This window comes from Cibotium barometz, chromosome 57, assembly GCF_041138505.1.
Source record: "Cibotium barometz isolate CiBa-2024 chromosome 57, ASM4113850v1, whole genome shotgun sequence".
Classification (NCBI taxonomy): Eukaryota; Viridiplantae; Streptophyta; class Polypodiopsida; order Cyatheales; family Cibotiaceae; genus Cibotium; species Cibotium barometz.
In genome coordinates, this window is record NC_141102.1 from 33,864,671 (window position 1) to 33,888,715 (window position 24,045).

The 24,045-nt window shown below is 42.1% G+C and overlaps 1 long non-coding RNA gene and 2 pseudogenes across 1 annotated transcript; 1 reads left to right on the forward strand and 2 right to left on the reverse strand.

Annotated features, from left to right (window-relative positions):
* Positions 1-1,280: 1,280 nt before the first annotated feature.
* LOC147606680 (uncharacterized) lies at positions 1,281-3,601 on the reverse strand (annotated as a pseudogene).
* Positions 1,672-5,957, reverse strand: LOC147606681 (uncharacterized). Its single transcript, XR_015264954.1, has 5 exons — positions 5,558-5,957; positions 4,980-5,058; positions 4,723-4,783; positions 3,940-4,040; positions 1,672-3,673 (listed from the first exon to the last, which is right to left on the reverse strand). It is a non-coding gene; the product is annotated as an uncharacterized LOC147606681 (long non-coding RNA).
* A 1,966-nt stretch (positions 5,958-7,923) lies between these two features.
* On the forward strand, positions 7,924-8,746 carry LOC147606682 (photosystem I reaction center subunit III, chloroplastic pseudogene; annotated as a pseudogene).
* The last annotated feature ends 15,299 nt before the right edge of the window (positions 8,747-24,045 follow it).

Genomic DNA, 24,045 nt, shown 5'->3' on the forward strand with positions numbered 1-24,045 from the left:
CAAAACTGAGGCTGCTTCAAGATTATCTTAAGGCAGTGCCCACTGTGTGTAGTGTAGTGCCTGCAAGTCCTCCCACAAGATGCATCGAAACATGAGGACACTGGCTCCCCCTTCCACCACAGCTCAATACAAGCGACTGCCATGCTTGCAAGAAAACCTCAAGGGTGTCTGGTTGTGATAAATCAAGACCTCCACCAAAGTCTCGTTCACCAAAAGCAGCAAGAAGACATCAAGTTGGCCATGGGAAGCTGCATAGTGAAGCAAAGAAAGGGCACTGTGGTAAAGAGAGTCTTGACAAGCTTGGACTTGTGGTTCAGAAGAAGGTTCACATGTTGCAACTCACCTTCTCTATAGCAAGTAAAAGATCCCGTTTTGCATCCCTTCGGCAACTTGTTAACGATCCCCATAGTGTGGGGAGAAAGGGGGGGGTGGGCGGATCAGGTTGGTTGTTGGTGAGTGCGATGGAGAGGAAGGGGAAGACGGGGGGTGGTCGGTGGGGTTTAATAAAGATTTTTGTTTTGCTTTTCTTTGTGTGCGCAAGGCTAGACGGGAGGAGCCGAGAGGGGGTCGGTGAATGAGAAAGGGGGGGGAGAGAGAGAGAGAGAGAGAGAGAGAGAATAATGGGCCAAGTGAGAGGGTGGGGTTGGGTGAGAGGGAGGGGGCGCTTGGTCAATGAGGGGGTTGGGTGAGGGGTGCCTGGTGCACTGCATGAGAGAGTGAGGGGGGGGCGCTGGGGCTGGGGTGCATGAGAGAAAGGGGGGGGGGAGGGGGGAGCGCTGGAGTGAGTGAGAGAGGTGTATGAGGGAAGAGGGTGAGCTACCTCTCTCCTAGAATCGAATATTCGGCCTTGAGAATATTAGCACTCTTGTTCAATAGAGAGTAGTCCCTCCTATCGAAAGGTGATTCTTCTTCAGAGCCTAGCTGTGAGCCACCTGCAGCAGCACGCAACGTCCTATCATGCCTGCTGGGAGTTGCATTGATTAGGGGCATGCCGTTCTTGCATGTGCGGCACTGTTAGGGTTTAAAGGGGACCATGGATTTTCAAAAAACATTTAGCCTGTAGTCTTGCCATTTTTATAAGCATGGCAAATTTTTAGTGAGCCCTTCTACTGACATGTTTAAAAAACCTTCGACATGCAATAGTCTTTATACAAATTTTTCTACTTCCAAAAAAGTATATGAATAATATCCAAGAAGTAACATAGAATGTATTAGTATGCCAAACATATACATGTCTACTTACAAAAGAGGATTAGTACAAAGATGCTCATATATATAATTGGAAAGCCTTTGGCATGAGGACACAAAAAGACTCATGAGCAGGAACAAAAAGACAAGTGAAGAAAAACCATGACTCATGAGCATCAAGTGGCACCGTTTACAGCATAATAGATAGATAAGGATGGTAAGAACACAAGCCCAAGTCAAGCTGTATGCATGGGTGTAGATTTCCTGTTCTTCAAAAGCTTCCAAGCTTCAAAACATTCATCCCAAAGTTTTAGGGTGTTTTACCTTTGGAGTATTCAAATCAATAAACATTGTTAGGTTAAGCATATCAAGCGACAAACGGTTTCGAAACTTGTCTTTGATCTTATTCATCTTTGGAAACCCTCTCTCGCATGCTATTGATGAAAGGGGTAACACTAAAAGAACTCTCCAAAGCTTCATAGTCCATGGAAATGAGTGCTCCCACTCTTCATGATTGCAACAATCTTGCCAAGCTAAGTGCATCTCCTTACCCTTGAAACAATTCCTCATTCTTGTAATAAAAGACCTACGTTCCCCTTTGCACTCTAGCTCATTTATGAATGCATTTGGGCCTTGTCGAAAGTGATTACAAAGAATTTATAGCCATTCTCTTGTGGAGACATCCAACTTTGTTAAATCCTCATTGTAGTCCTTTGGATTGAAGAACTTTGCTGCCATAAAAAGATCAAAATCTGCTTTAAACCTGTCCCACAATGCTTGCTCTAAGCTTATGATATAGCGTTGGCATATTGAAACCAAATGTGCCATTACACTTCCAATGGTTTCATGTGGGTTTACATCATCCCCTTCACACATTGGTCCCAAGTGCAAGTAATGAGAGTGAACAAGACCATCTGTATCTTGATAACTCACTACTCCCATTTGTCCATGTGCCATCCTTAAGAAAGCTTCTACATGCTTAGTACCAACTCCGAAGCTATTTCCAAGAAATGTTAAACGAAGAGTTTCAACAATGGATACTAAGTGGCTTCCAATAAGAGAGATATCTGGATGCTCTTCTTGCAATTTACAATTGAGAACATTTAGCTCTCTAAGCACATCAGCAAAAAAGTGTAACAAAAACTGCACTAATACATGGCTGCAAATTCAAACTTCATGATTGTCAACAAGGCTGGGGATAATCTTTATGGTTCTCACCATGACTTGCCCCTTCGAGAGCCATCTCACATCATGCATTTTTCATAATCTCAGTTTTCCATCTCTACCGAGACCGAATTCCTTCACAACATCAGCGAGAATCACATGCCTTTTGGCTGACCTGGCTGCCCATTCATAAAGCCTTTTTGCTATCGTATCTATGAGCTTGAACTCTTTGAAGCCATTAAAAGCATCTCCAGCTACAAGGGCCTCTCTGTGTGCAATGCAATGGAAGCTCACTAGATGTGGAATGTGGTTCTTCAACCTTGTAACCAAACCTGTACTAGAACCTGTCATCAAACTTGCTCCATCTGTGGAAATTCCAATCATTTTCGACAAAGGTAAACCCATTTCCTATAAAAAGCTTATCAAAGCATTATGTAAAGCCTCAGCTGTAGCATTTTTTACTTGCAAAAGATTTACAAACTTTGTAGTGATTGACCCATTCCCTCCCTCCTCAATGAAAGTTATATAGATAATCATGTATTGGTGCATGGTGATGTCTGTGCTTTCATCAACCTGAATGGAGTAAAAGGGGATGTTATTGATTGCTTTCTTCAATATATCCCAATATACTAATTCGATTGCCTTTGCAAATTCTTTACCAGCATTTGTACTTGTGTAGGAGGAATACTCACTCACTATAGGCATATTTGGCATCCTAAGAAACCAAAGACAAACTTCTCTTCATGACATACCATAAAGTCTGCATGACTGTTATGATCCTACGTAGCCCTTTCATCATTTGTCATAGCTTCAATATGCTTTTCCATAGGCACAACTGACCTTTTCTTATGTTCTCTCCATATTTGTTTTGCCTCGTTGTGTTCTTTGGAGTTGCCATGCACGCATAGTGCATTCTTTTGTATCGATGAAGACCCTTCTTTTGCGAAAGGATTTCCCTACACCTCAAGCGTTCATTGCCCTTGTTATTTGTGATCACATAAACCCAAGGATACGCTGTTTTCCAACCCTCCAAAAACACCCTGCTGTGTTTTTTATTTCCAGCATTCTCTTGTTGGGAAATTGCTACTGAAGTTTCACCATGATCATCAATTGCCCGACTTGTATCAATGCTTGCATCTGATGGCAAAGCATGCAACCCAAGCATTTGGTCAAGTTTCTTTTGCTTTTTACTCTTTGGTGGGGGTGACCGATATGTGCCATTTTGCTTTTTACTCTTTGGTGGGCACATCACTGTCAAAGAATTTAGCCACCACCTCAAAATCCTCCTCGACGAATCCTCTTGATGTGAGGACAGGAGTTCCTGATTACCGCAATAACAATGGAAAGAAACTCAATGTTTCAGACAACAATGAAGAAATCTCTAACATGCCACATGCAAGTATATCCTAAAATATAGTGTCAATGGATGCCATGTCTAAAATTGAAAGAGGGAGTGACAGTTCATGAGAAAGAGAGGGGCTACAGGACATAGAAAACTATAGAACAACATAAAAACTGTAAGCAACCAGCTCTTAATAGTGTTTATGATCACTATTTGAATCCAGAGTATTAAAAATTTTAGATTACCCTCCAGGAACCATGGCAGAAACATCTCCTGGAACTGTATTTTTGTTAGCTGCTATGTGGCACAACTCCATCACACGCTCAACTCTACAACCATCTATACCCTGCACCACATGAATCACGCCTAGTAAATACAGCTTAAACCCATCCTGCCTTCAGGGACATAGATACAAAAGTAGCTACAAATTAATAAAATAACAATTGTAATTTTCTACTAATAAAAATCTTTTTTATTTCTAGTAACAACTTTAAACCATCTTGTATGGTATGGCAAATAAGCCGCTCAAACATGGCTGCTATGATACCAGACATGGCATAATAAGGATTGAGGTCATTGTAAGCTTTGAAATGCATGTAGGACAGATAATCTGCTGTAGTTATCATTCTCATGACAGATAATCTGCTGCAGTTATCATTCTATCTGCATATAGGACAGATAATCTGGTGTAGTTATCATTCTTATTATACTGCTAACATCTTGTGCAAAATGGATCATGTGGATCATGTGTGGCAATTGTTAAATATATTAGCATACAGTTTATCCCAAAATGTTAACAGGATCACAGTGGTGGATGCACATGGTGTAAAACCTACCGATTCTGAACTTTAACGACATAAACCTGAGACCTGAGACAGCTTGCCCATGTACCACTGAAACCACACAAACAGAGAAAGTAGTTGCTTAAAAATGAACGAAAAGTTTTAATGTACAAGTGTTAATGTATATTAAGCAAATACATGTTAATCTAGAAGCTGCAAATTTTAAAAGAGTTGAGCTCATGCTACCTTGAAATTCCTTGCAATCCATACTCTCTGTGCATAAGGGCAAGTTAAGCTGATATATAACCTGCCCATTAATTATAAGCAAAACGAACAAAAAGTTTAGTTAATGATGGACAATACACCATATATTAAGTAAAAAACCACATTATGATCATGTCTTGTCTAGCATAATGAAACTTTTCGCTTGTTTTGAACTGGAGATCAATAATAATAGAATTTAAGCATGTTAATTAGATGATAAATCAGCTAGATTATGGCACCTGGGCATTCCATCAAACAAAGCAGGCCACTTGGTACGCGATGGGGGTAGCAAAGCAATCATAGATGATGAAGCGGGTGCTGGGTCAAAATAATTAAGCTTAGTTCAAAAGGGTCTTCCCAAAAATTAATCATCTACACTTTAAAAGACATCTAAGTTTACATTACAATCAAGAAGGTGAATTACATAATTTTCCCTTTTTAAAAAAAAGTCCTTTCAAATTTGAGCCTATCTGGTCCAGAATGTATTTAATGTAGATACAAAATACTAGGACTGAAATCCATGTGATTAATAAACACAAGGGCTAGCCTCTACAGTTAAACACAACACTTTGACATCCACAACAACAAGTACTCCTACATCTACCTAAGGCTTTGGAAAAGAACACAGGAGTAATATGCTATTCTCAAGAAACAACCAAAATCTGTGGTGTTGACAATGTCAACTTATTAGTAACTCCCAATTAGGGTCAGAAAAAATAAAGAGATACTGATGGAATAGCCTTTCTAAGCATGTGGTATCTACATACACACACGCAGAGAAAGTGATGAATACACTGAGCAAGATGTACATGCATACCAGTGTGAAGAGATTGCCATTTTGATCAGGTGCTTCACCTTGAGGAACTCCCCGTCAGTCTCCCTGAAGTGCACGTCGGGCGAATGTGTCTGGACATTGCTACTGCCGAGCCGTTCCTTGTCATAGCGAGAACAAGCTCGAAAATACGAGAGAGAGAGAGAGAGAGAGAGAGAGAGAGAGAGCGCTGTGGCAGCAGAGCAAGCCTTCCTTGGAGCCTCGAGTCGAATAGTGAAACGCAGGCAGGCCTCATTACTGCCCGAAGAAGTTCACCAAGCAATGCACATCATTTTGAATAATTTCTGATCATCACCCTCTTCTAGCGCCCCTTTAGCCCTTTAGGCTTTGATGTGATTGGAATTTAATTTGGCACATTGGCCCCATCAGTGCCATGATTCAGTGGCCATCGCTCCGTCCCCTACTATGCAAGGAATCCAAGGAAGGGCTTGATTTGAATTCAATGTAAGAAATTGAAGGATTTGAATTCAATGCAAGGATTTGAATATTGAAGGCCTAACTAATAATAACTATTATTAACCATAGAATTAGTACTAGACGAGCATTTTTTTATATTGCCCTTCCATTGACGTTTTGGCTATTTTTTACAATGTTTTAAAGATGGGCATTTTTACAGTTAGCTTTTCAAATGAAATTTTCCATATTAACTTGGCTTTCATGTGATGGGTTAGAGGAGGGCATTAGATGGGCAGATGGCCATCAAATCCTGTCATTGATATGCGGGTGACCCCAATATAATGTATCTCCCATAAGTATGCTATGGTTGGTTCTTTGACATCTTCTAGCTCCCGCCATGTGTTAGTTGAGCCTTCGCTGGGGTGTAGCTCCCCATATTGGTCCCGCATGGCTCTGCTTTCTAGATACATGGGGAGGGGGGGGGAGATGGAGATGACTTCCCCAAGTTGGAGGGGTGAGTAAGAGAGGATAGGGGGGGATGCCGTGCACGAGTGAGGGGGGTGTTGGTTGGTGAGGAGTGGGAGGGGGAGAGAGTTGCGGGGGTTGGTGGGGTCGTGAGGGAAAAGGGTTGGGTTGGTTGGATGAGTGAACAGGGGGGAGGGGGTGGGGGCTAGTGGGGTCGACCGCGTAGGTGAGAGTGGTCGGCGGAGGGGCTAAGGAGAGGGGAGTGAAGGGTGTGAGGTAGGGGGGGTTGGTTGGTGGGGTGAGGTAAGGGGGGGATTGGTAATTGGGGAGAGGGAGTGAGGGGGTGGTTGTTGGGTGAGGGAGGTGGTGATGGGGGGGGGGGGATTGGTCGATGGGGAGAGATAGAAGGAGAGTGGTCGGTGTGGGGAATGAGAGATGAAAAGATGCAGGGGGGAAGAGAGCTTGAGCTCTTGCAAGCACACACACACTCACAAAACCCTAATAGAGAACACATAAGGTGAGAGGCTGAAAATCTTCTTCTTCTCTACTCAACACTCAACACACCATATACAAAGATAAGAGTATACATAATATGAAAGGTACTCAACCAATACATACAAGGGTTCTCTATAGTGTGAACCCGACTAAATGAGTTGGCGCTATAACTATGCCAGTCTCTAGAATGGCTGTCGCACAGCCTGTCATCCCACTGGCCGCATATCACCCATGATCTCTAGAATGGCTGTCGCACAGCCTGTCATCCCACTGGCTGCATATCACCCATGATCTCACCAACCATGCCAGTGGTATAAGTGATCTTACCAACCATGCCAGTAGTATAAGTGTGGGGCCTATCCCCCAGGCGGGTCATTAGTGTCCACCGCCTCACTAGATGAGCTCGATATCTCAACACTCCCCCTCGAGCTCAACTCCATCTCATGTACACCAAGCGAAGCCCTGAATCTGCGGAGCTTCTCTGTACCCAATGCTTTGGTGAAGATGTCAGCTACCTAATCCTCTGTGCTGACATAAACAAGGTCAAGGTCTCCTGCCAAGACCTTCTCTCTGACGAAATGGTAGTGGACCTCTATATGCTTCGTGCGAGCATGAAAAACTGGGTTCCTGGCCAACTGTATACTGCTAATGTTGTCACAGAAAATGACAACTTGTCTATCCACTGATAGATCCAAATCTGCAAGTAGCTTTCTCAACCAAGCTACCTCACATGCTGCCATAGCAGCTCCTCTCTGTACTCAGCCTCTGTACTGGATAGAGCAACCGTAGGCTGCCTCTTGCTACTCCAAGTCAGCAGCACTTCCCAAAGAAAACATGAAGCGACTAGTAGATCTTCTATCTGAGATACTACCAGCCCAATCAGCATCTGTGTACCCTGTTGGGTTTTACCGTTCCGTTACATACCCACGGGGAGTGCCAGTGATCACACGGGGCACTTTTTACTCCGGCAGCTGGAGGTTTTTTCCCCCGGACCCATGGGGCCTACGTGACCTCATGTTCATTCAGTTATTATCTAGCTATGTCAAGTTATGGCACTTTGTGCTTAGCTAGAGTTGTGCTTAGTTAGGGATGTGCTTAGATAGCACTATTTTATCCCCTTTGGGATTTGGGCCTTATAGTCCTGTATTTTCATTCTACAGATAGCATCGTAGCATTGCTCTCACCTGTATGTATCATCTTGATTTGGTATCAGAGCAGGTCTGCACAGAACAGCTAGCACGATCCCTCCCTCCCCGCCCTCGCCGACGTCGCTGGCTTTACCCTGCAAGGACTCCAAGGCCTTCGCCAAACGTGAGGAGAAGGAGATCAAGAAGCTCGCCAAACGGCTCGAGAAGTACGCCCCTGATAGCGCCCCCGCCTTAGCTATCAACGCTACCATCGAGAAGACCAATCGCCGCTTCGATTTCTATGGCAAGCAGGGTCTGCTGTGCGGAACCGACAGGCTGCCGCATTTGATTGTGGATGGGGACCAAGCCAATCTGGGCGAATTTGTGTATCCGGGCATTTTGTTTCTCTACATTGCAGGATGGATCGGGTGGGTTGGAAGGAGCTATCTGATCGAGATCAAGGCCACAGCCAAGAAGCCCACTGAGAAAGAGATCATCATTGATGTTCCTCTTGCAACAAGGCCATCTGGAAGATACCTGGCAAGAGTTATAGCCACCCTAGGGCCATGCATTGGCTGTCCAATCAGCTTTCCCAAGAGAGATTCAGGCAGCAGAGGCCTGCCTTATAGGCGGCCAGACCAACATTTATCTTGTTGATCCACACTGAGTGAATCTCAGTTCTGTGGTGGATAAACAAGGGGCTTTTCATTCCTTTATGCTCAAGAACATTGTGTGAAGTATCAGATACAAGCTTGGACAAAAATACTCAGTTTTTGAGTTGATTACACAGGGATTTATGCACAGAAATAATGCAGGCCTGAATTTAAATATTCAGATTTATGTGCTTTGAGAACTCTCAGTGGTGAATGCACTTATAGTTGACTTCACTGTCATAAGTGGGAGATTGCAGGCACTGTCAGATACTACAGTGAGACATTTGATGCATTGATTATGCTGCAGCAGAAAATCAGAATTATTGATCCCGTAAGTGTCACATAAAGTGACCTTCTTTCTTGGGTATTCTTTTATTTTGCTGCAGGTACACTTGTTGTGAGACACACATACTGTGTGTTACTGTCTTTTTGATTGCATATAATGGCACAGAATCAGAATGATGTGCTACAGATTGTGTCCAAGGAGGACAGGCTTGATGGCACCAATTTTTCGATGTGGTCCTTCATGATGAAGAACATCTTGGTGGCCAAAGGTCTTTGGGAGTATGTCAATGGTGACGAGATTAGGCCTCTTACAGTTGCACCTGCCACTCCACCTCAGGGGGGTAGGCAACAGCAACTGGCACCACCTCCACCTCCTCCTAGGACGGATGATCAGAAGAGGTGGGATAAGAGAGATGCACAGGCTATGTCTCTTATCTCTCTTTCAGTGCAGAGACAGATTATTCCACATATTCGCTCTTGCACAGATGCTAGAGCAGCCTGGCTAACCTTGGAGAGGTTATACGCAGCCAGGAATGAAGCTAAAGTTTCTTTCTTAAAGAGAGAGCTGGATCATCTTGAGATGAAGGAAGGTGATGCTATGCAAACACATTTGAATAGGATACAAGATTTGAGAGAGCAGCTGATCAACATTGATGAGATCATACCAGAGTCTCAGCTTGTTCAGACAGCTTTGAGATCTTTGCCACCGTCTTACTTGGGTTTCCATACTTCGTTGAACTTGTCTTTGAGGAATGCACCACAGCCACTCACATACCAGGAGCTGGTTTCTTTATTGTTGCAGGAGGAGCAGGTTAGGAAGAACAAGGATATGAGGACGGGTGCTGCAGAGGATGCTTTTTATGCTAGATCTAAAGGGAAAGGCAAGTTTCAGCCTAAACCCCATCCTGTACCAAAACCACATGGCAGTGTTAGTGCAACTACTTCTTCAGGCGTGAAGAAGGATGGTGACAAGCCTAAGAAGAAAGGGCGTTGTCACTATTGCAAAAAGCCAGGGCATTTCATTACAGAGTGTCCTAAGAGGATTGCACGAGAAAGGCAAAGGGAGAAAGGTCTAGTTGCCGATGCTTCTATTGCAGGTACTACAGAAGAGAATGCTGATTTTGTTGAAGAGCAGGATTGGTGTTTTTATACATGCAGTTATGATGCTTCCCATGCACTACATGTTGGTGAGTCTGATAATGCTTGGTACTTTGATAGTGGTGCTTCAAAGCACATTACAGCCAGGCGTGATTTCTTTGCATCCATGATACCTCCTTCTGTCAAAAAGACTGTGGCATGTGCAAATGGTGCCACCTATCCAGTGAAAGGTGTGGGTAAGATTATACTTACAGCCATAGATGGCTCCACTGTATGCCTCACGGATTCCTTGTTTGTACCAGGAATCAAAAAGAATCTGTTATCAGTATCTTCCATGGCGAAGAGTGGACTTATTGTTGCTTTCGAGGGAGATCAGTGTGTTGTAAGAAGCCCGCATGGCTGTCTTTTGATGACAGGTACTTTGACGCGTGGCCTGTATCAGTTGGATACACGAGAGCCTGTTGATCAGGCTGTTTTTTTGGCCACCACTCTTACTCCTGCACAGTCCACTGCAGAGTTATGGCATGCTCGTCTGGGGCATGTCAATTTTGGAAGTTTGATGCTTATGCACAGGCACAGCATGGTGGAGGACTTGCCTCCTATGCAGAAGCCACCACCACATGTTTGTGAGGGCTGTATTTTGGGGAAGATGCACAGATTTTCTTTTGCCAGGTCGTCCTTTCGAGCCACACAGAAGTTACAGGTTGTACACAGTGACGTTTGTGGACCCATGAATGTTAAATCATTGGGGGGTCACTTCTATTTTGTCACTTTTATTGATGACTTTTCCAGGTTCACATGGATATTTGCTTTGACCAGGAAGTCACAAGTGTATGATGCATTTATGGCTTGGATAGCCATGGCTGAAAATCAGTCCTCATGTAAGTTGCAGTCTCTCAGATCTGACCGAGGGGGGGAATACATGTCAAAGATCTTAAATACTGTTTTGCAGGAGAGAGGGATCTCTCATCAGTACACATGCCCTTACACACCTCAGCAGAATGGTTTGGCTGAGATTAAGAATCGGTCACATCTTGAGATGGCCAGGTGCATGCTCAAGGCTAAAAAGATGCCGAATGTCCTATGGATGGAGGCAATCATGGCAGCATGCCATATTTTGAACAGGTGTCCTACAAAGGCACTGAAGAAGGTTACACCTTTTGAGACGTGGTATGGCAGGAGACCTTCTGTAGCACATCTTCGTACTTTTGGTTGTATTGCTTATGCTCATGTGCCAAAGGAGATCAGAAGAAAGCTTGATGACAAGGCAGTCAAATGCATTTTTGTTGGCTACAGTAAGGAGAGCAAGGGCTATAGGCTCTATAATCCTGTCAGTAAGAAAATTTTGACTAGCAGGGATGTGATTTTCGACGAAAAATCAGAACTTTCCTTGGCTGGTTATGAGTCTTATCAGGCTCCTCCTGACATATTTGAGAGGCTTTTGCCTATTCCTATGGATGATACAGTTGGTGTTCCTGTTGTTGGTGGTAATGCACAGCCAGTAGCACCTCCTGTAGCTGCTGGAAATCAGCCTATGGCAGATTTGGATATGCAACATGAAGTACAGCAAGAATTGGATGGCATACAGGAAGCGAGGCAGTTACCCAGGTGGTATACTACTACTATGAGGGACAGCCATTTGGATGCTCCAGTTGTTGGCCGTACACGTGCAGATGCTAGGTTGCATGAGCAGGGTCATCTTTTGGATTATGTTATGGAGGTATGCGCAGATGAAGAGCAGCCAGACTCATTTGATGATGCAAATGCTTATGAGCATTGGCGGACAGCCATGCAGGAGGAGATGCACTCCATACAGAGCAATCATACATGGGATCTTGTAGACTTGCCTACAGGGAAGAAGGCCATTGGGACCAAATGGGTTTATAAGGTTAAACGTAAAGCAGATGGTTCCATTGACAGGTACAAAGCCCGGCTTGTTGCAAAGGGCTATGCACAGAAGAAGGGGATTGACTATGATGAGACATTTGCCCCCACTTCCCGCATGACTACAGTTAGATCTGTGATTGCTATGGCCGCCCATTATCAGTGGACAGTATTTCAGCTTGATATCAAAACTGCATTTTTGAATGGGGATCTACAGGAAGAAGTTTATGTAAATCAGCCCATTGGTTTTGCAGTACCTGGCAGTGAACGTAAAGTTTGCAGGTTGAAAAGAGCACTATATGGGCTGAAACAGGCTCCGCGGGCATGGTATGCCAAGATAGATGCTTATTTGCTGAGCCAGGGTTATGTCAACTGTCCATCTGAGTCCACCCTCTATGTTAAGCAGGACGGGGGGGATTTGATTATCATCATACTTTATGTTGATGATTTACTGCTGACTGGCACTAGTGATGTCAAAATTGCAGATTTCAAGGCTGATTTGAAGAAGACATTCGACATGTCAGACTTGGGGCCACTGCATTATTATTTGGGTATCCAGTTCATACAGGATGAGAAAGGTATTGGGCTTGTACAGTCGAAGTATGTGGGCAAACTTCTTGAGAGGTTCCGTCTACAAGACTGTAAGCCTATTAGTACTCCTATGGAGACAGGGCTTAAGTTGTCACTGCATGATAGCAGTGAACCTTTTGATGTGAGTACCTATGCTCAGGCTGTTGGATGCCTTATTTACTTGTGTAACACTAGGCCAGACATCCAGTATGCAGTGTCACAGTTGAGCAGATTCATGCACAGTCCTCGTGCTTCACATTGGCAGGCAGTGAAACGGGTCTTCCGTTATTTGCAGGGCTCACGGCACCTTGGGTTGCTTTATCCCAAGGGGGGTGATTTTCAGCTGCATGCCTACTGTGATTCGGACTGGGCAGGTGATTTTGACACCAGACAGAGTACCAGTGGTAACTGTTTCTTCCTTGGTTCTTGCTGTATATCATGGTTGAGCAAGAAGCAGTCCACGGTAGCGACCAGTTCATGTGAGGCTGAGTACAAGGCAGCCTTCACGGCAGTTGTAGAGTGTGTATGGCTCAGAAGACTCATGGCTGATTTGTCTTCTTCTGTTGATGAGCCCACTCCCATCTTTTCAGATAGTCAAAGTTCTATTGCTTTGGCTAAGAACCCAGTGTTTCATGCACGGACGAAACATATTGAGGTTCACTATCACTTTGTACGGGAGCGGTTACATGCAGGGGATGTCAGTCTGATCTACTGTCCTACTGATCAGAATGTCGCAGATATCTTCACCAAAGCACTTTCCAGGGAGAAGTTTGAGGCCTTTCGACATGCCTTAAACCTATTTACTTTTGGTGATTGATGCTTACTTGTACAGTGATCACATATCACTCCAGGGGGGTTTGTTGGGTTTTACCGTTCCGTTACATACCCACGGGGAGTGCCAGTGATCACACGGGGCACTTTTTACTCCGGCAGCTGGAGGTTTTTTCCCCCGGACCCATGGGGCCTACGTGACCTCATGTTCATTCAGTTATTATCTAGCTATGTCAAGTTATGGCACTTTGTGCTTAGCTAGAGTTGTGCTTAGTTAGGGATGTGCTTAGATAGCACTATTTTATCCCCTTTGGGATTTGGGCCTTATAGTCCTGTATTTTCATTCTACAGATAGCATCGTAGCATTGCTCTCACCTGTATGTATCATCTTGATACCCATGTACACATATCTCTGTCCCAGTCTCATAAAATAGTCCACAATGCAAAGTAGACCTCACATACCTCAGTATGCATCTCAATGCATCCAAATGCAGTTTCCGTGGAACCTGCATAAACTGACTCACCAACCCAACAGCATAGCTCAAATCTGGTCTGGTGATCGTCATGTAGATCAAGCTTCCTACTATGCGCCTATACATAGTAAGATCCTCCAAGATCTCTCCTGAATCTGCACTCAACTTGCCATTCTGATCCAATGGCACGGAAATAGGCTTACAGCCTGTCATACCATACTTGGACAACATGTCCAAGCTATACTGTCTCTGCAATAATTCAATACCATGTGGTGACCTAATCACCTCAATGCCCAAGAACTATCTGAGCTCCCCCCCAGATCCTTCATCTCGAACTTCTGTCTAAGCAAGATCTTTACATCAAAGATCTCTGCATCATGGTCCCCCGTAATGATCTACATAGATGACAACAAGCACAATCCCTCTATCACCATGTCTCACATACAAATCTGCATTGGCTACATGAAAGCCAATAGTGACAAGATATCTAGAAATCTTGTCAGACCATGCTCTTGGTGCTTGTTTTAAGCCATACAAGGCTTTCTTCAACATGCAAACATGCTCGGGGTGACCCACATCCTCATATCCAGGTGGTTGCAGCATATACACCTCTTCTTGCAAATCCCCATGCAAGAATGCATTCTTTACATCCATCTGATGTAAAGACCATTGCTTTGACGCAGCCACTACTATCACAACTCTCACTGTTGCCATCTTGGCAACTGGACTGAAAGTTCCCTCATAATCAATGCCATATGTCTGCGCATATCCTTTGGCTACCAATCTAGCCTTATACCTATTTATGCTTCCATTACTGTTGTGTTTTACTTTGTACACCCACTTGCATCCAATGGCTTTCTTGCCTTCAGGCAATTGCACCAAATCCCAAGTTTCATTTCCATATAGTGCATCCATCTCCTCATCCATAGCTGTCTCCCAACACACATTTCCAATAGCCTCATCAATGCATGTGGGCTCTACAACCTGCACAACCTTTGCCATATATGCATAGTGATGTGCCACATAACCATGATAGTAGGTAAACCTCTGCACAGGGTTTTTCACTCTCCCAGATCTTCGCAGCTTTTCATTCATGGCTTCCATAGCCTTCTTTACACAAGGTGTTCTCATAGCTGGGATCCCAAGCTCCTCATCAAGGCTCATATCTGAGCCACTAGACTCTCCATCAACATGAGAATGCCCTGCAGAAATGTCAGGCATACCAAGGGGCTCAACCACTTTCTCTTTTCCTTTACGTGATATACTAATCACATTTGCAGGACTTGTATTATGACGCAGCCTACCACTCCATGGTTTATCACAACAGACCCACTAGATGAGGACTCTCCTGGTCCACTCAAAGACTGTGATTGCTGACCTGCATTCTGTGCAACCACACTTCCACTCACATCAGTCCCAACAGCTTCTTTTTCAGCAGCATACCAGCTACTCATCTCATCAAAGACAACATCCTTGCTTACCCTCAACTCACGTGTAGCAGGGTTATAACACCTGTATCCCTTTTGCTCAAGGGAATATCCAATAAACACACATTTTTTAGCTTTTGGATCTAGCTTAGTTCTCAGCTCATTTGGCACATGCACATATGCAATGCATCCAAAGACTTTCAGATAAGACAAATCAGGTTTTCTGCCAGTAAACCTCTCCTCTGGAGTTACATCATGTATGGCTGCAATTGGAGTCCTGTTCATGATGTATATTGCTGTAGAAACAGCCTCAGCCCAATAGCTATGTGGCATATTCTTCTCTTCCATCAATGCTCGCACAATCTCAGCAATGTGCCTCTTTTTCTGCTCAGCAACTCCATTTTGCTGTGCGGAGTGTATCTGCATGTAAACTGTCTCCGAATACCATTCTTCTTCAAAAATTCAGAGAACTCATTGGAGAAGTACTCTCCCCCTCCATCTGACCTTAGGCACTTTACATATTTCCATGTTTGCTTTTCAACCAAAACTCTGAAATTCTGAAAGTGAGTGAACACCTCACTCTTCTCCTTCATGAAATATACCCACACTTTCCTTGTGTGGTCATCAATGAATGTCACATAATACCTGCAGCCTCCCATAGACATGGTCTTCGTAGGACCCCATACATCTGAATGCACAACATCTAGTGCATTTCTGCTCACATATCTGTTACGTGGAAATACATGCTTTGTTTGCTTTCCAAATTGGCATGCTTCACATATTCTTTGCATACCTTCCACTTTAAATTTTGGCAGCCCTGTCAGAATTCCTTTAGTCTGTATAGACTTCATTCTCTGCACATTCACATGTCCAATTCTTTTATGCCAAATGTCTATGTCTGCAACAATTCCTAAACCATTTGCAAACATCGCACCACTCATTTCAGGCATGTCTACATTCAACGTAAACATTATGCCCACTCTGTTGCCTTTTGCAACCAACCTGCACTTGTCTTTAAAGTCTTCAACATAAAAACCATCAGGGTTAAACCGAACCTGCAAACCCTGCTCAATCATCTGGCCAACTGAAACCAGATTCTTTGTTATGTTCGGAACGTGAAGTACATCTGCAAGGTACTTCACTTTGTCATCCTGCATAGACAATGGCACATCTCCAACATGGGCAATTGGATGAGTAATGCCATGCCCTGTTTCCACAAAACCTGATCGTTTAAGGTTTTTCATCTCCTTGAACCACTCCCCACCATGACTTGTCATGTGGTTTGAAGCACCTGAATCCACATACCATACATCATCTTTTTGTGCTGCTTCTCAACATTTTCAGACATGGCATTCACGACATGCTTCATAACAAACAACCTTTCATTATCCTCATTGTTTCTACTTGAGGATGCATAGTTGTTTTGCTGCACTTTCCCATTTTGCATGTCAGCCTACTTCTTATAACATTCTGCCTGCACATGTCTAGGCTTACCACAATAAAAGCATTCACGTGCATCATTATATTGCCTTTGCCAATTTCCACATCCTCTTTGACTCCCCCTGCCTCTGAATTTGCCTCTTTCACCTGTGTGTTGTTGATGTTGTTGTTGTGTATTCTGGGACTGTTGCTGTTGGCCATAATTCTGATTACCTGTTTGGCCACCTCCTTGATCGCGTCCACGGCCTCCTCTACCTCGTCCTCTACCTGAACTTGTGTAGAAGGCCTGTTGCTCTGAACTGTTTTTGTTTTGTGAAGACTGTTGGTCTTCACCCAAGCTCTTCTCTTCTATAATCAGCATAGACGTAAAGTTGGGAACATTTTTCCGAGTCTAAATAGGCGTCTTGAACGCCTTGTATTGTGGCCCGAGACCACGTAGACAGACTTCCACCTTATCATCATCATTTACTGACACACCAATAGATGCAAGGGATTCCACAATACCCTTGATCTTCAATGCATAGCCATTCACAGACATGCTCTTTTTCTCCACAGTATGAAGTTCATTCTTCAACTGTATCTTACGTGCCTTGGTATTTGTTTCATAGACTTGGCATCCTGAATGTGCCTAATCATGGTGTCCTGTATACTAATGGAGAGCCAATACATAACTTTCCTGGCTTCTTGGTTCCAGTCTTTAAACTCTCTCACATCTGCAATAGTCGGATTTATATTCGGTATCTTCGGTGCCTCTTCATGCTCACCTTCTATTATGTAGTCCCAATAGCCCTTTCCCATCAGGAAATTCGTCAACCTGAACCTCCAAGCATGGAAGTTATTCTTATCAAGCTTCTCAGCCACAATCTGTGTTATGCCAATCTGCAGAGCGGTACTGTAGTACTCTCAAATGTCACAACCATTGACTTCAATATGCATACATACACCCAATGGCAACTGTTGACCTCTTTGCAGCACCCACAGTGTCTGCACAGCCAATCTATCTTCCTGCAGTTCTTAAAATAGAGTTCTGCAGAGAATCGATGACTTACTCCGCAGTGCTCGAAATCGCCTGCTTTCTGAAAAACGGAGGTCCAGATGCACCCGAAATGTGTTTTCGGCCTGAAAAATGTAGTCCGATAGGACAATATAGTTACCCTATAGCTTTACTCCCGCGAAGAAAGCTCCTCAATTAGAGATCATTTGCCGGTGCCTCTCGTAGAGCTCCCGACAAGAGTGTAGTCACCAACACAAATAGGGAAGAGTTTTGTTGGTTTTTGTGAGACCCCTCTGCCCCCTTTGCGCACCGGATTCCCGGTTGTTAGCAGTGGAAGTAGCTTCCTCTTGCGCGGGGCAGGGTTTCCCACTCGAGGGCTCGCCCTCGAATGTCCAGACATGAGACTAATCTGGTGGTCATTCCAAAACTGAAACTGGGAAAATTTCCCTTGCTCGAAAAATGGGGACGATTCCACTTTTTTTATTTTCTTAACGAATTTTCTAACCGGGTCAACATACTAAACTATCCTTCACCTGATTAAACCAGATAGAAGGAAAATTATTAGACTTAGTTTGAAGAAATCAACGCTTTTTTCCTAACCAAAATCAGGCGCAGCCGTTGATCTAATCATTTGAGAAAATCAACGCTTTTTTCCTAACCAAAGTGGCAGCACAGCCATTGATCTACTCATTTGAGAAATTCTTCAAGTTTTTATTTAACTACTCGAATTCTAAGCGTATTTATTTTATTTTAATTTAATTATTAAAACTCCACTGATTCCAGCCTAACCCCATCCGGGGTCCATGGGCTAGCCACCACCCATCCACTGGAATCGATAGAACCAGAAAATTACTCACCCACCCATAATTCAATGCCTTTCTTAACTTTTGCTTTCGAATACTACACATACGCACACACTCCTCTTTAAAACTTTAACATATAAGATAATCCATTGACAAACGGTTATTGGTTACCGATGTCATAACTCAGAAATTCCATCCAGTCCCTTGTTTCTTAAAAAACAGTATCATTGTGGACTCTTCGTTGTTGAGACTAACTGGTCAGCAACAACGAGATCCAGTAACATATTACAATAATCATTTCGTCCATCATACATATCTTCCACGACATACGCATGGGTGTCATAGGCACCGCAAGCCCGTGCATCTCCTGGGTGGTCAGAACCCTCCAGGATCCTCCTTAGGTGTCTTGGCACTTCACTCAGGGAGCGCTTCATCAGCCCTCGCCCATCGTACCGGAAGCGCACCATTTTTCAACCATACTGAGGATGGTCAAGACCTGGGCAGGCTTTGCCATGTGAGCCGTCCTTTGAACACTCCTCGCCAGCTGTTGCAAAACCGAACTTCCCTTAGAAAAACATATACCAAATGCTCCCTCTAACATTCTGGTGGCGTAAGACAGTCCTTTAAAAAAACAGGGTTTCTAAGTAAGTTTTCAGTTTGATTTTCTTTTGAATACAAGGAGTATTTCTTGAATGAGTATCCCCAAAACTTCTTGATCGGAATTCTGAATTTGATACCAGAATTCCTCGAATTCTATAATCTTGATCCACAGATCAATTCAGATGGTTTCAAACTTAGTTTCAGATTTGGCAGGAGTTTTGAGTGTATTTTTCAAAACTGGTCACACCTTTTTTCCTCGAAACTGACGAAAAAGTTTGGTCTTGGTCATAGTCTGATTCAAGGTTCGAGTCGGATAAGATTTTTCCTGAACTATCTTTCTAAAAAAGGTTTGATAATTCAGTTACTATTTTATTGAATTTCTTTCTTTGAATATTCACTTAACTAATTTCTAAATTAGTTACGAATTCCAATGAGGAATAAATTAATCATTTATCTGAATATTTCAATCTCGATAGGTTTCCTGAATTTTCTTTTTATAATCCGTGGGAATATAAAACGATAGAAATTTCTCTCTTAGAGTATTTAATTATTCATTTATCAAATACTCATAGAATTTAAACATAGAATTTAAGAGAATTCTAATTTTGATATAAAAATTCTTTATGCATCTATTTATGCATAAAAATCAACTTCAATGGGAATAACACTTTTATAAAAAAATTCTTTTATGCATCTATCTATGCATAAAATCAAATTGAATAGGAATAACACTTTAAAATAAAAAGAATTTCTTTATGCATCTATTTATGCATAAAAATCAATTTTTATAAGAATAATGCTTTTATAAAAAAATCCTTAATCATCTATCTATGTATAAAAATCAAGTTTAATAAGAATAACTCTTTTGTAATAAAAAAATTCCTTAATGCATCTTTCTATGCATAAAAATCAAATTTAATAAGAATAACACTTTTATAAAAAAAATTCCTTAATGCATCTATCTATGTATAAAAATCAAGTTTAATAAGAGTAACACTTTTGTAATAAAAAAAAATCCTTTGTGCATCTTTCTATGCATAAAAATCAAATTTAATAAGAATAACACTTTTATAAAAAAAATTCCATTATGCATCTTTGTATGCATAGAAATCAAATTTAATAAGAATAACAGTTTTATAAAAAAATTTCATTATGCATCTTTCTATGCATATAAATCAAATTTAATAAGAATAACACTTTTGTAATAAGAAAATTCTTTTATGCATCTTTCTATGCATAGAAATCAAATTTAATAATTAATATCAATGATATCCATGCATATTCATAGGTGAATATATACATGGAGTAATTAGAATATTTCTTTTAGATGCAAAAATGGTGGGAATTACTCTTTTGGAATAACATAAAAACAAACTTTCTTTTTCACAAAATTCTAAAAATTTTTACCATAACCTCCTTTGTATGACTGACCATTTCTCATTTTTATCTTTCTTCACTTAACTTAATTAACCCAATTTAGAATTATAGAACTCTAATCTACACACTTTTCTAAATTCAAGAGAGTAAACGATAAGAAGAGTTTAATTAATCACTTAGTTAATCTTTTTAGGATTAAGAAAGGTTGGAATGTAAAGAAGAGAAGGGGTGGCCTTTTCATCAAAGGCATAGCATTTGAATTTAATTCAGTCATTTGCAAAACATAAAAATCAAGAAAACCATAGATTTTTCATTGAAATTCGTAAAACAAAGTAAGAACATAAGCTTATATGGAGTTTGTAAGCTCTCCTTTGGCTTGAGGGATTGAGGGTTCTACTCTTGTTTGAAGCAATAGTGGCCCACCAATTCACTTTGGAGAGGATTAGGCCAAAAACAATTGAATTATTAAAAAATTCAATGTAGATGGCTCAAGACAGGAGTAGAGTAACAGTGCATAAACACCATTAAGCTTTTACAAAGGGAGATGCTTCTATTTATAGAAAAAATTGAGCCTCTAACCAAGCAAACTGATTCTAGAATTTTCTAGATTAGTTTGGTCAATTTTTGATCATTTTTGGGTCAGTTCAGCTTACTTTTTGGATCTAGATTGGAAACAAGAGAGAGGAGAGATGAAAATATCTCATTTTATTGATTAAAAATTGGGGGTAATGATGAGAAAAGATGCGCCTACTTCATGAGGGGAATCCCCACACTGAGGTGTCAAAATTCAGTTTTTTAATTCTTTTCTTTGGTCGTTAGTCCACTCTTCATCTTATGTGAGCATTTACTCATTTTTTGGGGGTTTTTCTTTTATTCTTAAAATCATTTCCTCCCTACATTTGGATTAATCTCATTGGCCTATCAAACCTTTTTTTGGACCTTCTTTTATGCACATTATAATTTATTTCTAATGCACCATAGGAATTTCATTTTAAACTTCTGTTTCGGGAGAATTTATTTTGATAGAAAGGGATATTTTTCCATGCAAAGATATCTAAAAATTGAATTACCTCTCTCTAGAATATTTTCTCTCTTTAGGCCAAAATAGATAGAAATAAGATCTTTTATTATTATGAAAAGGGGATTGATTACAGGGGAAGAAACTGGACATCTTGAGGGGCTGGGGAGGAATCTTACATCCTCTCCCACTTGAAAAACGTGAAATGTCCTCATCTCGCAAACTGGGAGGAGTAATCCTGCATCAGTTTGGCTTTTTTCTCCTAGGTGGGGTCTTCAAAAGGATAGAACTTCCATTTGACCAATAATTCTCTCAGAATTCTGTTCCTAAGAACCTTCTCTCGAACATCAAGGATTTCTTCAGGTTGGAGTTCTGGGCTCGGTACATACTTCTTCAGTAGGCTGACATGAAATACATTATGTACTTTGAGATGAGGAGGCAGAAGAAGTTCATAGGCTAAGTCACCTACTTTCTTTGTAATTAGATATGGCCCACAGTATCTAGTGGATAACTTCTTGTACTTCCCAAGAGATAGAGAACTTCTTTTGGGGCGTACTCGAATGAAGACCATATCTGCTTCTTCGAATTTTTTGCTTGACCTCTTCTTATCTGCATACTGCTTATGTCTATCTTGGGTAGCTTTATTTACTTGCGGATTGACTGCATCTGCTACTCCATGTCCTCAAGCATCTGTCTGGACATCTCGACCCTAATCAATGGGTCGGACCAAGTTAATGGTGTTAGGCAGTCTTGTCCATATAGAGCTTTGAAAGGGCTCATCCCGATACTTCAGTGATAAGAAGCATTGTAGTAGGCGAATTCGACTAGGTGCAGATAGCTTAGCCACTTCTTGGGTTCCCTGCCACCACAGCATGACCGAAGTATATCTTTGATTACTTGGTTCACCCTTTTTGTTTGACTAGGTGCAAATAGCTTAGCCACTTCTTGGGTTCCCTGCCACACAGCATGACCGAAGTATATCTTTGATTACTTGGTTCACCCTTTTTGTTTGACCATCGGTCTCGGGGTGGTAAGTTGTGCTGAGATCCAAGAAAGTTCCTACTACTTCGAAGAATGCAGTCCAGAATCTTGACGTGAATTTGGGATCTCGATCACTTACTAATCTCCTGGGGGTAGGCCATGCAATCTGAAGATTTCTTTGAGGAACACTCTAGCCACATCCGCTGCAGTGTAGGTTTCTTTTATTGGAATCAGATGGGCAACTTTGGTTAGTCTGTCAACTACCACGAAGATGGAGTTGTAACCTGATTACACTGAAGGTAGTCCAGCAATAAAATCCATACTAATAAATTAAGGAGCTTTCTTTGTTGCGGGAGTAAAGCTATAGGGTAACTAATCTATCCTCTTGGACGAATTTTTTCGGGCCGAAAATGCGTTTCGGGCGCATTACGACCTCTGTTTTTCAAAAAAAGCAGGTGATTTTCGAGCACTACGGGTAAGTCACCGCAATTCTCTGCAGAACTCTATTTTAAGAGGTGCAGGAAGACAGATTGGTTGTGCAGACATTGTGTGTGCTGCAAGGAGATCAAGAGTTGCCATTGAGTGTATGTATGCACATTGAGGTCACTGGTTGTGACATTTGAGTGTACTACAAAAAATACAGCATTTTGTGCACAGGATAAACCCCTGTGCTGTTTCTGGTAAATTTGTGTGTCTGGCAAGATGTCAAATGATGGCATAAACTAGATTGTTGCTGAGAAGCTTGATAAGACTAACTTCCATGCTGCTTGGAGGTTCAGGCTGACAAATTTTCTGATGGGAAAGGGTTACTGCTGGGACTGTATAGAAGGTGAGCATGAAGAGGCACTGGAGATACCGGAGATCAATCCGACTGCTGCTGTGCAGATGTGAAAGAGTTCAAGGATTGGAACCAAGGAGCCAAAAAAGTTATTGGCTCTCTATGAGTATACAGGACACCCATGATTGGACACATACATGATGCCAAGTCCCCCAAGGAGGCATGGGACACCTTGGTAAAACTCTATGAAACGAATACCAAGGCACGAAAGATACAGTTGAAGAATGAACTTCATACTGTGGAGAAAAAGAGTATGTCTGTGAATGACTATGCATTGAAGATCAAAGGTATTGTGGAATCCCTTGCATCTATTGGCGTTTCAGTAGATGATGATGATAAGGTGGAAGTCTGTCTACGTGGTCTCAGGCCACAATACAAGGCGTTCTCAAGATGTCTATTCAGACTCGGAAAAATATTCCCAATTTCACAAATTTAGTGTCTATGTTGATTATAAAAGAGGAGCTTGGGTGAAGACCAACAGTCATCAAAACAAAAATAGTTCAGAGCAATAGGCCTTCTACACAAGTTCGGGAAGAGGACGAGGTAGATTAGGCCGTGGACGCAGCCAAGGAGGTGGCCGAACAGGTAATCTAGCAGTAGCAAGAACAACAGTCCTCCCAGAACTCACAACAACAACAACACGCAGGTGGAAGAGGCCAATTCAGAGGCAAGGGGAGTCAAAGAGGTCGTGGAAATTGGCAAAGGCAATATAATGATACACGTGGATGCTTTTATTGTGGGGTAAGCATGGACATGTGCAGGCAGATTGTTATAATAA